The sequence below is a fragment of the Bidens hawaiensis genome, unplaced genomic scaffold, assembly GCF_021521415.1.
Source record: "Bidens hawaiensis isolate Kalapana, Puna unplaced genomic scaffold, B.hawaiensis_p1.1 tig00002553_1, whole genome shotgun sequence".
NCBI classification, from domain to species: Eukaryota; Viridiplantae; Streptophyta; class Magnoliopsida; order Asterales; family Asteraceae; genus Bidens; species Bidens hawaiensis.
The window spans coordinates 2,787,873-2,806,824 of NW_027491139.1; the positions used below are offsets into that span (position 1 = coordinate 2,787,873).

The 18,952-nt window shown below is 36.2% G+C and overlaps 1 pseudogene across 1 annotated transcript in view; it reads left to right on the plus strand.

The window, feature by feature from the left end:
* The first annotated feature begins 2,444 nt into the window (after positions 1-2,444).
* LOC143620390 (protein fluG-like) overlaps positions 2,445-18,952 on the plus strand; it is a 43,870-nt pseudogene continuing 27,362 nt past the window's right edge. The window contains exons 1-18 of the transcript XR_013151333.1: positions 2,445-2,619; positions 3,365-3,616; positions 3,690-3,759; positions 3,837-3,974; positions 4,056-4,161; positions 4,235-4,391; positions 4,463-4,558; positions 5,193-5,241; positions 5,314-5,570; positions 5,643-5,815; positions 5,948-6,068; positions 6,176-6,228; positions 6,330-6,459; positions 6,597-6,742; positions 6,810-7,001; positions 7,395-7,627; positions 7,707-7,849; positions 7,926-8,012. The product of XR_013151333.1 is annotated as a protein fluG-like (transcript). The remainder of the gene's footprint in view (positions 2,620-3,364; positions 3,617-3,689; positions 3,760-3,836; positions 3,975-4,055; positions 4,162-4,234; positions 4,392-4,462; positions 4,559-5,192; positions 5,242-5,313; positions 5,571-5,642; positions 5,816-5,947; positions 6,069-6,175; positions 6,229-6,329; positions 6,460-6,596; positions 6,743-6,809; positions 7,002-7,394; positions 7,628-7,706; positions 7,850-7,925; positions 8,013-18,952) is intronic.

Sequence of the window (18,952 nt, forward strand, 5' to 3'; positions counted from 1 at the left end):
AACGACTAAACTTTCAATTTGATAAAACAAGAAGAACCATTTATGCAATTTTGTCTTTCCTTTGCTTTAAGACTAAGGTGCTGTTTGTTTATGAAGACAAAAATTGTCTGCAATCTGATTTCATCTTATTTAATGTCTGCAACTGAAGATGTGGCTTGAATGTCTGCAATACGAAAATATAATACCTTTTTGTTTTATACACTGGATATCGTCTGCATAAGCTGAAAATTAGTTACCTATCATATATATTACAGTAGATAAAATTCATTTAACTTTTGTAGACTGCTAAAATAATTGGTAGTGGTTTACGAACTGTGAAAGTGGGTGGTGGTAGACGATTGTGGTAGTCAGTGAAAGGTGGGTGGTGGTGATGGACGGTTGTGGTGGTGGGGTGGTGGACGATGATGGTGGCCGACAATGGGTGGTGGTGGTGATGAACGGTGCTGGTGGGTGGTGGACTATGGTGGTGGATGGTTGTGGCGGCGGACGGTGGGTAGTGGTGGCGGTGGTGGATGGTGTTGACGGCGGACGGTGGGTGGTGGTGGCGACAGACGGTGGGCGGTGGTGGTGGTAGTGGACGGTGGTGGTGGCCTACGGGGTGGTGGTGGTGAGTGGTTGACGGTGGTGGTGGTGGTGGACAGTGGTGGTGGGTGGTGGTGGCGGCGGACGGTGGGTGGGTGGACGATGGTGGCGGCGGTGGTGGCGGACGGTGGGTGGTGGTAGTGTTGGACATTAGGCGTTGGTATGATGTTAAGAAGTGTGAAAATGGTGATATTATCTTATTTTTTAAGACCATAAAAGAAGTTTTCAGATCTTTTATTTTTTTAAAAACAAACAGTCTTCAAGAGCTTATGTCTGCGCGCCCGCAGACATAGGCTCCTTGCAGACCTTATAAGCAAAAAGTAAAAACAAACACAACCTAATTGAAGTGGGGCTACAATTTGGGCGAGAATGTGCGCGAACACCGCCCCTTGGGCGAAATTGGGGCGAAATGGGCAGGGGCGTGGGTTATTTGTCGCCGGGAGGAGATGAGATTTATTATTATTATTATATTTATAGTGTGTGTGTTATATATACATATATATATATCTCTATATTATTATTGATATATATAGGATTGATTTCTTTTGAGAACCGCTTTGAGTTTTAAGAACTCGAAAGAACTCAACGTAACAATTTTTTTTTGAATTTTTTTTACACATATGTAATACGTAAGTGTAAGTAATGTACAAAAAATTACCGTAATTTTTTACACACCGAATCGACTTTTTACACATGTGTAACTAAAGTTTAAACTTGTGTAATTAACAAAAATATTTAAATACTCTCCTGATTCATTTTTTAATCAAATTTAATCTCAGCCACATTCTTACTCATTTAATTAAATGTGTGGTTTAAAATTGAGTTCTTACAACTCATCAAGTTCTCAAAATATCCCTCCCTAATATATATATATTACTATTTGTAGCCCCAACATCATTACACCCCAAAAACAAATTCTAATCCCTTGCTGACTGGGCGCCACGTGTCGCAATTTGCCCCATTTGTAGTCCCTCCACTACGCATGGCCTAATGTGTTATTTCTTTCTTTATTCAACCCACTGATTTCTAGCCTTATTATAATATAACTAGTTTTTATCCCCCGTATTACGGGGGTTGTTTTATATTGTTTGTTCTAATATTTATTTATTTTTTTAATTTATATTTTTTATTGTATGAAAGTTAATAATATACATATGGTTTGATGATAAATTGTTTCACAAATAAATGAGATCTTATAACCCGGTTTAAAAGCTATATGGTTTTGATGAGACCCAAGACCCGTTTATTTTTTTTACTATGAAATTGGTTTTTTAATTATAAATAATATTTATGATAGTTAATAATATACTTATGGTTTGATGAGACCCAAGACTCGTTTATTGTTTTACTATCAAATTGGTTTTTTAATTTAAATAATATATATATATATATCTTTTTTTAAAATAAATAAGATATTATTTTTTATTATATCCTATTTTATAGGATTTTTAAATAAATAATTTGGTGAGAACAATTTTTAATTTAATGAGATGTTATAACCCATTTAAGGAATATCTGGGTTTGGTAATACCTATACCCATGAATTCGGGTCAAATGCATGAGAAACCATTATTTAAAAATCAAGCAAATCTGGTGACTCCAAAAAAGGGGGAGCGACTACATTGCGACACGTAGGATTTTTATATCTTTGTTTATATATATATATTATAGATATAGATTTACTATTTTTGTTGATTGACATATCAATGATTTTATTATTAATACAAATAAAGAATATCGAGATGGGGACAGGTAACTTAATTAATCCGAGACACCCGGGGACCCCACATGGACTTTTCAACCAGGCTTGCCTTTGAAAAAAACACAGATAAACTAGTTTCCAAACCATTGTTGGTAAGTTGGTATTGGTAGTGATAATGGACGAGTTGAGACAAGCGGTGGAGACGGCTGAGCTACTCGATGGTCATGCCCATAACATCGTGGGTCTGGCTGGACTCTTCACTTGCCTTCATCACTTGTTTCTCTGAAGCTTCTGTCAAGGCCTTGACTCATGTTCCTTCTACACTTAACTTCAAGGTCGACTCCTCATCTTTCCTTTTACTTTCTTTTATCATTTTATTATTCATAAATAATAATATTGTACTGGTTGGATCATCAGTTTTAAGGTTTACAAATTAAATAAAAACATTATTAGTTTGCCAAATAACCGAAAGTAAGTATAGTATATTATTTCCAACTTCAACCAAATATACTGTGATTCATAGAACCGATATAAGTTTCATATACATTTTGAAAAGCTAGCATTGGACTATGTGCTGTGGTTTTGCCATGTAGGCAGTGATGCTTTAACGGACCACCCTTTCACTTTGGTGTACTGGTTTTAACTAAAAGTTAAATTAAAGATATTTTTTTTAAAAAGAAAACAAAAATGTGAGCTTGGTTGATTGGGGATGGACCCCACCTCGCAAGCCCCTCGCCTATGTTAAAGCTTGGGCCTCCGCTTAAGCTTTCTTCCACTATACATAGCCTTCGAGCAATTTCTTAAGTACCATATTAAGATCTAAATTCGGAGTTTTTCGGTGGACTTTACTTCACTTATGTTTTAATTCACTTTGTTGGTTAATGAAAGGACACCGGATCTTACCTTAGGGCTGTCAGTTTGGCTATACATGCCCTACGGCCCCTGCATAGGACCTTTGAAGACAACACAAGTTGATGTAGTTAATAAATGGAATGTGCAATTGTTGTCCTACTGAATTAGTCCATCTGTTGATAATTTCTTCAATGCTTGATTAACTTGAAATTTATTTACATATTGCAGAGGAGCCTGAGGGATATAGTTGAACTGTATGGCTCTGAGTTATCACTTCAAGGAGTCGAAGAATACAGAAATCACTCTGGAATTGAAACAATCACCAAAAAATGCTTCAAAGCTGCAGGAATCTGTGGTTTACTAATAGATGATGGATTAATGTTAGATAAGATGCTCGACATAGAGCAACTCAAAGATATTCTACCAGTTGTTGGCAGAATACTCAGGATTGAGCGTCTAGCCAAGGAGATTCTTGATCAAGTTAGATAGTAATTCTTTTTACTGCTCTGCTCCTACAATAACCGTCATAACTTTTTCCATATTATTATTACAGGGAATAAAAAATGGGATGAGTTGGACAATCGATACATTTACTGATAGTTTCTTAGAACGATTAAAGTCATATCCTTTTTGAAAAATTTGATATAACTTTTTTGTTGATATAAATTATAAAGGGAAAAAGTTTGTAAGCTCCTTAACATTGTGATCACGGTAGCTACAACAGATGCCACTAAAGTGATTGGTCTTAAAAGCATAGCCGCATATCGCAGTGGCCTTGAAATTAACACGAATGTCACCGAGAAAGAGGCCGGCGAGGGTCTTGCTGAAGTTTTGCTTGGTGGTTTAGGTTGTTCAAATCTTATTCTAGTTTATAAAATACTTATTTTTTGCATTGTTATCTGATCATTGGTGTTCCTAGGCGGAAGTCCTGTTCGCATCACAAACAAATACCTTATTGATTATATATTCGTGCGTAGTTTGGAGGTTGCTTTATCTTTTGACTGGCCCATGCAGATACATACAGGGTAAGACCAAAGTCAAATGCACATGTTACCTATTTATAGTAAGATTAAGTTGAATGTATGGAGTTGGTACTAGGTTTGGAGACAAAGATTTGGATTTGAGGCAGGCCAATCCTCTTCATCTTCGGAATCTTCTAGAAGACCATAGATTCTTGGACTGTCGAATAGTGTTGTTACACGCGTCTTACCCTTTCTCAAGGGAAGCATCCTATTTGGCTTCTGTGTATCATCAGGTTGACTTGGAAGGGTAATTTAGTAATTCTAAAATATTCATTCATATTAACACAAGTACAATTCATTTCAGGAGTACCTTGATTTTGGCTTGGCTGTTCCAAAGCTCAGTGTCCATGGCATGACATCATCAATCAAACAGCTTTTGGAGCTTGCACCGCTAAAAAAGGTTCCACATATAAGTTTTGGGGCATTTCTTATATACCGCTACAAACTTGGAAAATGTCATGAATGCCCTTACGGAGTAATTAAAATATCTAATATACCCAATTTATTAGAAACTAAATGACCATTTTAACCTTATTTTTCTGAAATTTTAAATTTTCATATATCTTTGACTACAAAGTGTTTTATTGCTCGATTGTCATGTGATTATACCTGATTCGATTATTTAATTCGAGTTCGATTATCTGATTCGAACATACATAATTAATTGTTGGATTTTGTTTGGTTGGCTTGCTTGTCGATGTCAATCAAAATCCATTTAAAAAATAAGGTTTAAACTAAAATAGAATGGTCATTAAGTAAAAATTCGATAAAATAGGGTATATATTATATTTTTTGTTTTGATTGGGTATATACGAAATTTTAAGCTTGTAAGGGTATATATGAAATTAATTCGGTTTATATCTTAAATTACGTTAATGATTAATAAACAAATCATTAAATCACTCAAATAATAACAGCCAACAGTGAGTGTTTGAATCTTCATTCGGTGTAATGTATGAAGGAATCATCAGATTACTTTTTAGTTTTCGTTTATGTTGTTCTTTGTCTTAAATCAAATTGGTATGTATATGTAGGTGATGTTCAGCACTGATGGATGTGCATTTCCTGAAACGTTTTACCTAGGTTTGTGAACCAGAACTATATACATGCATGTATGCATATATCTGTTTTTTCTTTGTAACACAAGATTGGCAGGTGCAAAGAGAGCACGGGAAGTTGTTTTCTCTGTTCTACGGGATGCATGCAATGACGGTGATCTTTCAATGCGTGAAGCTGTTGAAGCTGTTACCGACATATTTTCTGAAAATGCAAAAAATTTTTACAAGATTAGTACATCTAGTCTTGGTTGTGATAAATTACTAAAGTTGGATAATCTTGTGCAAAAGACCCAACAAGATGCGGTGCTTGTTCGTGTTTTATGGGTGGATGCCTCAGGACAACACAGATGCCGTGTAAGTACTTTGGTTTTTATTCTTTACAGTAGTTTACACATTGTTTGACTGTTTGTAATGAGTTTGTTGCAGGTTGTCCCTGAAAAACGGTTCAATAGTATCGTGACGGAGCACGGGTTAGGTCTAACCTGTGCCTGCATGGGCATGAGTTCAGTAATGGATGGTCCAGCTGATGGCACCAATCTCACAGGAACTGGTGAGATCAGACTCATGCCCGATCTATCAACAATATGCAAAATCCCATGGTAAGTTTTCACATACAGTAAATCTGTTATATCATCATTATTCTTTTCTCACATACTTGTCCAATTTTTCTTAAAAATAAAAATAAAATACAAGCATGGACTATTTTTTTTTATATAATCATTTGTTTACAGGGCGAAGAATGAAGAGATGGTTTTAGCTTCCATGCATTCGAAGCCTGGTCAAGTATGGGACTATTGCCCAAGAGAAACACTAAAAAGAATTTCAGAAGTTCTTAAACAAGAATTTAACTTGGTAATAATCACATAAATTATGAGTTCATTCGAGGCAGAAATCTGTGTTATGCTTAATCATGTTATATGTTGTTGATTTTGCTTTGGCACATATTATGTTATATCTAGGTAATGAATGCTGGATTTGAAAATGAATTCTATCTATTGAAGGGCCAGTTAAGGTATTAGGCAGTAGTTATCTTGATGTATTTTGTTATATATCTTGATGTATTAGGCAGTAGTTATATTACATTTCATCTTTACTTGTGTAAACAATCCACAGGGACGGTCAAGAAGAATGGGTCCCATTTGACACATCACGCTACTGCTCTACATCTGCGTTTGATGCTGCTTCACCGATAATGCATGAAGTTGTTAATTCATTACAGTTTCTCAATATTGATGTCGAACAGGTAACTAGGCTTTATGTTCTCGTACAAATTGGTCAATTTGGCTTGTATTTGATACTTTTATCAAGCCGGTATTTTTTTTTAATTATGAAATGATGAGAGCCTTCGTGTATATGATATGTGTTTGTTTGGTAATGCAGGTACATGCAGAGGCTGGTAGTGGTCAGTTTGAAATCGCATTGCGTTACACAACTTGTACCAATGCTGCAGATAACTTGATTTATGCCCGTGAAGTTATTAGATCTGTTGCAAGGAAACACGGGCTGCTGGCTACTTTTATGCCAAAGTAGGTATTAAACATCATGGAAAACATCATTTTCTTTTCCTGAATGGTTTATTTGTGGTTCAATCAGGTATGCACTAGATGACATTGGCTCGGGTTCACATGTGCATCTTAGTTTGTCCCAGAATGGTGAAAATGCATTTGCAGCTTCTGATGGGGCGTCGTCACGCCATGGAATGTCCAAAATCGGGGAGGAGTTCATGGCGGGCGTTCTACACCATCTTCCATCGGTTTTAGCTTTTACAGCACCAATACCAAACAGGTTTCATTTTTCACAATGGTTTTCACTTTTCAGGAGGAATTACACACACGCGCGCACACACACACGCGCGCGTAGAACAAATCTTAGAATTCATTTTTTTAATCTTAAGTATAAACGTATACACGTATACATACATATACAGGAAGGTTCCTGGTCAAAAATGATATCCGATGCGAAATGTACTTTATAGATGTTTAAAACGTAACGTGTATACATAATCTCACAACTTTATATGCGTAGTCACACAACATTTTACAGTTGTGGCTTTTCTCTTTTTGCCCTTTCCAAGTTGCGACGGTTACTATCGTGACCATTGATCAATGGGAAACATATTAACTTTGACATACTAGAATAGGAAAGAAAAGAAAGAATAATGTATTGTTGTATTTATAGTTATGATCGTATACAACCGAATACATGGAGTGGAGCTTACCTTTGCTGGGGGAAAGAAAACCGAGAGGCTCCTGTGAGAACTGCATGTCCACCTGGAGTTCCCGATGCTATCGTCAGCAACTTTGAAATCAAAGCATTTGATGGATGTGCAAATCCCCATCTGGCCCTTGCTGCTATTCTTGCTTCTGGAATCGATGGTCTTCGCAGGCATCTTTCTCTGCCTGATCCTGTTGGTAAGTTGTTAACACTTTTTAATTTCATCCGTCATGGTAAGCAAGTACATCCCGTAAACTAAACTATTATCTTAAACAGAAGAGAATCCTGATATGTTACGCGACAAGCTCCAGAGACTGCCGGTCTCTCTTGCAGAATCAGTAGAAGCTCTTGCAAAAGACACTGCTTTACAAACTTTATTAGGAGAAAAACTAGTGGTTGCTATAAAAGGTGTTCGCAAGGTAAGTTAACATCGCGTCTCGTCTCGTCTTGGATTTAACTTGCAATGATGAACGCCTGTGTTTTCTTCTTTTACAGGCAGAACTGAATCACTACTCTCAGCCTCAAAATAAGGATGCATACAAGAAACTGATACACCAATACTAAGCTGACAGCCCAATAAAGGTAATTAATGCCTATCAATGGATGTTTAGATATTTGCCAAATTAATTTACGATACTATTCTCTGTCGACATTGTTTGTTGTTGTTGTAACCTAATGAAATGCTAGATTTCCTTAAGGCATTATGGATATTCAAGCATTTATGAGACTATAGTTTAAAATTATTAACTACCTTGATTTCTCAAGCCATTATGGGAATTACAAAACATGCATTACACAAATATGTTACAATAAGTGTAATTTCCTTGTACTACACTACATTTGTGGTTTTCTTAGTCAATATAAATCAGATAGCTAATACATAACAAATAAATATTTATGCAAATATTAAATAAACTTAAATATTAGTTAGATAAAAAAAAGTTGGAAATCATTTAGCTACAACACAATTACATCTTTATTGAAAAAAATTGCATTAAAAATAAGTGATGATAGTTTACATTAGAGATATAGAGGAGTCAAGTTTCCATTAATACAACATAAATTATAAACTCACTTATGTAACCATCTCTAGTTTATTTTTTATGTTAAATCTAAGAGAAGTTAAAAACTACAATCTTGTATGCGCCTTGATATTCTTCTACCTGCACCCCCCAAAAATTAATAAGAGCATCAAATAAATAGCAATGTAGATCTCAACTCTATTATAATACTTTTACCTAAGACTTTGTTGGTCAAAATTGGAATAGAACTAACTTCAATCAAAAGTGATTGTGATGATCTTCTTTTGGCGGCAATAGGTACCTTTAGCCTCATAGTTTTAACTTCCACTAGACCCACCTTCAAATATGTCAATTCCACAAAACCCAGTTTCCACAAAGCCTAAGCATGAGCCACCTATCTTACATCAACTCTATAATAATACTTTTAAATATAAACATTATGGTAACCAATGTGAAACTTATTTTTAAGGTCACAGTGAGAAAAGTATAGAATAACAATGTTCACTAACTTACCAAAATATTCTAGCATGTATTCATTATTCACCAAACGAACTTAACCGAGCCGAACGAGACCTTGTTTGTATCCGTCTGTTAAGCTTTTAACGGACAAACGAATGGTTTATGAACAATTTACCGAACGTAATTTCATGTTTGTGTTCGTTCGTTAATATATTGAGCCATTTCGTGTCCATCCATGTTTGTAGTTATGTTTCCCCGTTGTATAATAGTTTTTACTGTAATTATATATGTTGGGGGCACTTCTTAATTAATGGGAGTTGATGATGCACTAAGCAAGCCAATGACTTGCTTTGCTTCGATCCATCTTAATCGATCCTTTAAATAACATATTTCTATGTCTACATTAAGACCATCCTTTATGGTGGGGGCATTGAAGCCCTTTCACAATGCCACGCCAGCGCCACGTAAGAACTTGGGGTATCAAAGCCCCAACCAATAATGTCCCGCTATGGTTTAATGCTCCAAGAGCGCCCGTTATATATCCTATCCTATTCTTCTAATAAAAGAAAATAACCGTGACACGTGTCGCTTTGTGATTAAACCTCATATCTATTTTCTCTCCAAAACTAAAATATTAATTGACCATAATATATGTCATAAATCAATAATTATTCACTTTTCTTTTATACCCTATCAATAACAAACCCACCTCAAACTCACAAGTTTTCTCCAATGTGGTTAGGTGACCTTTATCCCACATCGAGTTCCCAAATGATTCGAGTGTTGTATAAAATGATGATGTTAAACTTGTTTTAAAAGGGATTTAAGTTTTCTAAATTCTAGATTGGAAAACTATTTATGTACCTTGCATTTGCATGCATTCAAATGTGTGGTACTTTGTTTGAAAACCAATTTTCAAAGTTCCTTTTAATAAAACTCATTTTATTGTGAAATCATTAACCTTTAATAAAACCAATTTTATTACCTAATGATTGAACCAATTTTATGCAAGTTGTTGATATTAAGTTAATTAATTATCCTTATCTAAATAAGATAAAACAAAATATATAAATCAACCATGCAAGCATAAATAAACAACCATAAGTTCATAACCATAGCCTCTAATCTTGGCCACACTTGTTGACCGAAACAAGTGTGCCAAAAGTCTCTCATAGCGACCAAATGCACAAAGGCATGTCCAGGTGAACAAAGTCATGTCCAGGTGAACAAAGGCATGTCCAAGTGAACTAAGGCATGTGTCGGTGAACTCCCACTTGATTCCGCATCCAAATGCCTCAAGTGTCCACTTTTGTGTTGTGACTTTTTCACTTTATTTGGGCTTCCTTTTGGGCTCCAACTTCAGCTCCTAGCTTCCATGGGCCTCCAAGTTTGGGCTTTGGTTATTGGGCTAGAATCTCATCTTGGGCTATGAGGTCCATTGAGGCCCAAAATCAAAACCCTAACTTTGTTGCTTCTTCTTTTACAAAAAATATATCCTAATACATTTTTCTCTAGTAAAAGAAATACAACTAATCTACTTATTATTACCAAACCAATAAGAAATGAATAAATAGATTACAAACCCAAATAAAAGAATATTACAACTAAATTGAATATTGAATAGATCACAACACAAACACACATCCAAACATAAGGTCATGGCTAGGTTATGAACATCCAAATATGCATGTATTACATGTCTAAAATGGTTCCCTTTTTGAACCTCAAACTTTCGGCCAAGGATAAGAAAAACCGAAAGTTTCGGGTTTTGTCCAAACAAAACAACCAATCATCCAAATAACTTAATTCTTCAAGATTATTATATGCATGTAAAGTATAATCTTGAAAAACCAAAGGGTGACCAAAAGCCCCAAAAATTTCGGCCATATGATGAACCACACCTTAAAACCCGAAATTTTTTTAGATCTATTGAAGCATGTATTCGTATAAGCGGCTCTTGATGCCATTGTTGGGTTTTAACAAGATTATCAAAGTCATATAAAACCATTTATATGAAAAACGCAGCGGATTAAAAGATTTAAATCTTGTTATCTAAATTAATATAAAACCCATTTTATATGTAAAACCCAAACCCCGGATCCATATACGAAATTACATGCTTACCAAAATCAACAACCATAGGGTGTTTATGTAATACAACCTTTCACAATGCAAGGAAGATGAAGAAGATGATGGTTTGAACATCTAGCCATCAATAGAGAAGAGCCTCAAGCTTGTATACCCTTCCAAGCCTTCCACAAACACCTTGCTTGCTAGGATTTCATAACACTTTACACAAAAAAACCCTTCTTGTGTTTCTTCTTCCTTAAACCAATTTTGGGAGAGAGAGAGTGAGAGAGTGATAATATTGCATGTAATATTATTGGATTATCCCATGTGTTGTGTCCCAAAAAATAATACAAAGAGAAAGTAAATTTAAACAAAAAGGTGAGAATTCCCTCCCCGCCCCCCCTAAAAAAATGGCTGGTCTCACCAGAAATATTTTCTCTTTCTTTCCTGGCAACACACTAATACTCCATGTAGTAGCCAAATGACTAATACTCCATGTACTAGTCGCATGTGTATTGAATCTTTGTGACATTTAATACTATTAACATGCCATAAGTTTCATGCAATATATCATAACCATTATTATATATATATATATATATATATATATATATATATATATATAATTTAACCAACTTAAATAATATCATAAGATAATCTCTCTAGATAAATTATCCATATAATTTATCGATTCCTCAAGTGCAAATATTTAGAAACCCATTTTCTAAATATCATAAGTGTTAATATTTATTTGTTAGATCATATCTACAATAAATATTACGGTGTTTGTCTAGCTTGTTATTGGTTATGACCCGACTTGGATCATAACGCACTAGCCACATCAATTATAATATGTGTCTTGGGCAGACCGATTCCAACAAAAACAGTAGCCGATGCAGCAAGTATGGGGTCCACAACGTTGTGGGGTTCATCAGCACGACCGCCTTTACCTTGTATTCGAGCCACAAAGAAGCATACACCAGCCAACATTGGTCCTAGAAGGGTGGCAATGGTTATGGTGGGAACTGTAAAGTCAACGTGCATTCCAAATATGGCCTCTGCACCACCAAGTGCACCCTCGTTTATCATATATGATGCACCCGCACCTCCCTCTTATGCAGGTTGGAAAATCAGCCGAACCGTTCCCTTATATAATAAAGGGATATTGGTTTTTAACACTCCCAACTTTCCCTCATTGGTAGATAACACTCCCAACTTTTGATTTGTCACCCACCACTCCCAACTTTCACCTTATTTTTCTGTACCACTTCTCGTCTAAATGAACACTAACCTCGTTAATGTTTTGGATTAAAAATGTCATTCAAATTAGTTGAGGGGTAAAACAAATTTTTTTTTTAACACACAACCTCCATTTCCGGTGATCTCGTTTTTCCGGCGACCTCATTTTTTCCGGAGAATTTGAGTTTTCCAGCTATCTCGTCTTTCAGAACACCATATCCATCATTTCACCGAGCTTCACATATGAATGTGAGTTTTCCGGTGAGTTGCAGGTTTCCGGCGAACACCATATCCATCATTTCACTGCCCACCGCCCCAAAACCGCAACCCCCACCCCCCGCCACCACCGGTGTCTCACCCAGCCACCGTCCGGGATCGCCTGCGTGCCGGAAAATCGAGTTGCAGGTTTCCGGCGAGCACCATCTTCATCATATCTCCACCAGTGCACAATCTTCATGATCTCCATCACCTTTTTACACCTCTGAACCATCTCGATTTTCTGAAAGACGAGATAGTCGGAAAACTCCAATTTGCCGGAAAAAAGAGGTCGCCGGAAAAACGAGGTCACCGGAATTGGAGGTTGTGTGTTAAAAATAAAATTTCTGTTTTACCCTCTCAACTAATTTGAATGACATTTTTAGTCCAAAACATTAACGAGGTTAGTGTTCATTTAGACGGGGAGTGGTACAGGAAAATATGGTGAAAGTTGGGAGTGGTGGGTGACAAATTAAAAGTTGGGAGTGTTATTTACCAATGAGGGAAAATTAGGAGTATTAAAAACCAATATCCCTATAATAAAATGGTATTAGCGGTTAGCACAAGAAGGGATGGAAAACTAAAAACTAAGGGGGTGTTTGGGATTCCTTATTTTACCTTCATATAACTTTTCATTAAATTAATAAGTTACAAAAGTGTAACTTATGGAACTTTTTCTCTCACATTAAAAGCAATCCCAAACACCTTATTCTTTTTTATAAAGTTAAGAAGTTATAAGTTGATAAAAATAAGCAATCCCAAACACCCCCTAAATTTAAAAAAAACGTGTGCATGAAACCGAATAAATAACCCAAATTTGAAAAAAAAAACAAACTAAAATATTCGAACCGAAACAAAAACCAAAGGTTTGGTTTTAACTTTTAAGTTTTTGTAAAAACCAAACTTCTAGTTCGGTTTCAGTTTTGCACAATATTGAAACTGAAAAAACTGAACCTTATTTTAATAATTAGTAAATTATAATTTACAAAAGCTTAATATATAGTCTAACCCAAATATTTTTGCCCAAATGTATAATAATAACAATAATAAACTAATTATTAACTAACGAAAACATTTAGGCCCAAGTTCTTTATTTTTGGCCAATTTTTTTCAACCCCAAAGTTTCAAGCACAAATAGCAAAACCGAACCAACCCAAACCAAACCAAACCAAACCAAAAATCGAAATAACCAAAACCAGAAAAACAAAAAACGAACAGTTTTCAAAAACTCTGAAACCGAAATTTAGATTTGTGGTTCGATTAAGCCCAAAACCGGACCCATTGGGTCCATGTTCATTTAGCTTATACAAGTGTGCCCTATATATCTAAAATGATAAATGATGCCTAATGACCAAAATCACTACAACTTTGTGAATCGTTACCGATTATAATTGCTAATTATGTCAGCCTTTTCTATTATATTTCTCATGGCATATCTAACTTATAGGAAAAGAAAGTATACCTTGAGATTGTCCTTTCTTTGGTTAAGTAATTTAGCAGCCCCAAGAAGCATGGTTTTGTGAGCATCATGCCCACACCCATGCATTAAACCTTCATTCTTACTCTTATGCTCCCAATCCACCAGCTCATATATATATATATATATATATATATACTTAAAAAGGTTTTTTTTTAATGAATTATTGACTTATGTATACACTAAAGAAGATACCAATCTTGATCTTAATGAAGATGTCGATGAACAGTCAAGGCGTGATGTCATGTTTAATGCATACACATTACATGTAAAGGTGTTTGTAGCTTTGGTAGAAAAGACTCATGTGTTGTGTATACTCAAGAGTTTTTATATGGGCTTTTCTAACCACACCGCCGGTGTGGTTAGAAAACCGCACATAACGCCACGGTAAGGGCTAACCGTGGCGGTGAGTAATCAATAAATCAAATCATGGTCAATATCATCTCACCACATCAAATCATCATATTATTATCATTATTATTATCATTAATATTAATATTAATGATATTATCCTAAGTTCTTAAGTATAACATTTTGATTTAAATATATATTTGTTTTAATTAAAATGATTTTGATTTTTATGATAAAAAATGATATATATTTAAATAAATATTTATTTTAATTATAAGATTTTGATTTTTATGTTTTTGTTAATTATTATAATATATTTATATTTCTATCGAAAAAATATGTGTATTAATTATTAAGTCTTTTTTGAGAAATTTTGTAGTTCTTACTTTGTTATATGTTGTAATATGATTTTAGTCTATAATATGAGATGTTGTGATAGCAATATCACCGGTAACGGGTAGGAACTGAAATTGAATATATAACGGATAGATCAACGGCTTGTTTCGGATACAGATTCACCACCGAAACAAACAGTCGGGCTGCGATTTTTAACCGAAGATACAGACACACCACTCCGGATAAGAAACCGTGTCTAAGAACACCACTCGATATGCCAAAATCGAGCTAGCATAGACAAAATCAATTTTACTCAAATTCCATTTGAGATAAAATTAACCAAGAAAAACTTTTCAACATAAACATCTGCCTTTTATTTCACATCCATGATCTTTAAATAGTTATGGTTACAAGAAAATAAAAAACTACCCACTACCCCATGATCTCTAATCATGGTATAAACTTACACAAACAAACAAAATGAAAATTACAAGCAAATTAATTAACTTATGCATAAAATTAAGTAACAAAACTAGCTGAACGTGACGCGCATGCATATGTATATCATGTTGGCTATTTGATTAAATGAAATATACATCTTCATCTTGGTTTGATTTCTGGTGTTTTGGAATCCAAGCTCTCGTTGTTTTCTTTTGGTTTGGAAAATACATCTTTTTCATAAGTTTATTATATAGTTAAACTAATATTATGATCTTGTTTATGTTACTAGTTGGTTGGATTTTAATAATTGTAACCTTACAATATTAAAAAGCATAAAAGCATAAAACCATGTAATACAAAATATAAAAGTTCATAAGTAGTTCATAAGATACAAAATTTAAAAGTTCATAACAAGTTCATAACATAACAAAGTAATGTAAATCAATATTTACACTACCGTGTCCCCGTCTTCGTCCCCGCCGGTTGAGGCGCCGGCGCCGGCCCTTGATGTGCTAGCCTCGTGATCAAAGCGTGAGGGAGGTAATGTGTAATCCTGACCGCGCTGTCGGCTGGCCTCCCTCTCCATCATCCAATCCATTTGACGTTGCATCCGTAGCACCGTGGCGGATGTAAGCGTGCATCCGTGGCGTGGTCTAAACGCACAGCTCGATAGGTGCGCGGTGCGTGCTGCGGCACCCATGGCTGACATTAAAATGGTAATTAAACGTTAATATTTTGACGAAACAAATAAATGTAAATGAGTTATAAAAGTAACATGAACCTGCTCAGTTCCATCCGCCGCCTCATCCTCCCCCTCCCCTTTGTCGTCGTCCCCTGATTGCTCTTCGTGGTTGTCGTCGACTTGCACCTCCGGGGAAATCAATGGTGGAGGCTCGACTAATGGCACCGGTATGTACGGTGGTTTGTTGAAGTCCGTAACGAGACGGTCAAATCTTCTCCCGTCGGGGTCCTTAAACTTGAGAACAATACGCATGCCCTGGGCGCTACCACGGGCGAGCTCGCGGGGGGATATTGTCGGGATCGTAAGGGTAGCCAGCTGTGTGTGAAGTCTCAAATAATGCGCGATGCGCGTCACGTAGGGGCCACCGAGCAACGATCCTTGTCCCTGCCTGTGAGGTTATGTGGCGATGTAGTAGGCGGAGCCATGGGCGAGGTTGCAATGGATCCCCGTCAGAAGGCACCGCAAAAAAAAACAAGTCTGAGAGTTTGTAGTGGTCAGCACCCAGATATCGACCTTGTATTGACGAGGCTATCAGCCTGTGTAGGTACCTGCAAAACGAAATATAATATAAGGTAAATATAATATAATGTAACGTAATATATTACAATGTAACGTAATGTAAAGTAACATAGGTTCACGGACCTGTACAACGGGTCAATGATGCAGGAGGCTTTTTCTTGGCTACCTTTTGGGAAAGGCTTACTCGCAATCGCGCGCCACCAAACGCGCAGATAATCGTCTGCGGCCTTGCAGACGCTCGCGGTGTAGATTGGCTGCCGGACCTCCTCCTCGGTGTAAAAGCCGATCGCCACGGCGAACTCCTCCAATGAAAAGTACCGGTCGACCCCAAACATCTTGAATGAAACCTCCCACGCCCGACCCTCTGGGTTCTGATCTCTCATCTGCACCTCTGGCCTCCCCGCCTCCCGTGGCCTGAAATAAAATAAACAATTTGTTTTGAATATATTAAAGTAATGCGTATGCGGTAAACAAAGTTAAAGTAAAAAGAAAAAAACCTGAAACAGAATGTTGAATAAACCTCTAGCGTAAGCTCCCGGTGTGCGGGGTAGTTCATCGTAAACATCCTCATCCACGGCGTGTCTTTGCCGACATACTCATAGAGTCTGTTGTCCGCGCCAACTGACTCCATAAAACTGAGGCTTAAAATGGTATTCGGCATAGGGTTCATCAATCGGAGCTGGAGGTACCGGTCGTGCTCGAGTGTCCCTTGAACAAACTGCGTGTGTGGGTAACTCACCAACACATCATCCCCTTCAATAGGTTTTGGCGGCTGTTCTCTCCGCCGCCTCCGTCGTGGCCGCTGCTCTTCCTCCTCTCCTCATCCTGCTGGTAGATGATGTCTTCCTCTATGATGTCCATCTGTTTATCATATATATATTAAAAGCCACATTTTAGTTTTCTCAATAAGCCCAACTGTTGATGGATATTTTAAACAAATAAGATTACGGTTTCAAATTTTCAAACCGACCGTATAAAATCGTACCGGACGAAAGATTTAATCGTATATATTAACTGTTTAATATTTCATAATATATAGTATTTCTTTAAGTTTATTAAAAAAAGGTGCATTGTATAAACCCCAAACCGTGAAACCAAACCGGAACGAAACCGTTAATAACGGTTCGGTTTGGTTCGGTTTTAAATCTCAACGGTTCGGTTATTAGTTTTGGATAATGCCAAACCGTTTTGGTTCGGTTTGACCCGAAAACCGTCAAAACCGGGCCTTGAACACCCCGAGTTGAGTCGTCTAAGTAGGTCAACACAGTCAAGATTATCAAACCTATATAACCTGATTATCAAACCCTTAAATAACCCGCTCAAGTAAACCTATATAAGTTGATTATCAAACCCTAACCCGATTAAATACTCTAATATATACGAGAGTGAACCCATACAAACTTCAACATAATCATTTAACAAACTTCAACATAATCATTCTTACTAATTGTAATTTTAGTATACAAAAAAATAATAATTGAACCAAAACATTAAAACATACCTTATTGGTGAAGACTGGAGTGAAGGAGAGATGGATGATAGGGATTGAAAGGAAGGCTGCGGACGGTGTGGTTGAAAGAGAGACGGCCGGCGGTGGACTGCGGCAGTGGTGGGTAGTTAGGGTTTACCTGGAGTTGTGGTTGGGAAGGGAAGTTGTGTTAGGTTTTTGTTATTTATCGGTGGGTAAAAATAAATAACCTAACTTGCTGGGTAAAAAAATGGAAAAACTGGAAATAAAAAAATAGGGCGCTGCAGATGAGAGTCGAACCCGGGTTGACAGGAGGGTTTCTGTATTAAAGGGAGGAGTATTACCACCAGACCAGAGTTCCAGATTGTATATGAGTCCACTCTCAAAATATATATGGGTTCACTCTCACATATATGAAACAAATTTTGAGATGAACTTCCTTTGTATGTTAATTATGGAATCCGATTCTTTATGCACATCGCCTTATGGCCTGCTGGTTAACACTTGAAGCTTTGTGGGTAGAGGTCGCGGGTTCGACCCCTGTGAACCCCGTTTTTGTTGGAAAGTTATTTTTTTTATTTCCTTAAAGCCACAATTAATCATATTAATAATAATAATGACTAAATATGAATTATTTCACTAAAACCCGAATCTGTAAATACCGTTTAACCCGACTAAATATGAATAATGACTAAATATAATTATATTATGTTTTTATTAATTTATTTATTATATTTATAATAACCATAATAAATCCCATCCTGGCCGATTGCAGACATAGTGAACTCCATTCAACCCTGGAGCGGGGAACACCGGGCACTGACCACCTCAAACTGGCTTCTACTTAACGAGTGTGTACCGTGGCTCATAATGAATTCGGTGCATCATCATAACATCATCAGCATCATCATAACATCATCAGCATCATCATATCATGATCATCATCATATCATTATCATCATGATATCATTATCATATTGTCATCATAACATCATCATCATAATATTAGTTTCATATCATCATCATCATCATCATGATATCATTATGATATTGTCATAATATCATCATCATCATAACATCATCATCATATCATCATATCATCATCATCATCATAACATCATCATCATAATATTAGTTTCATAT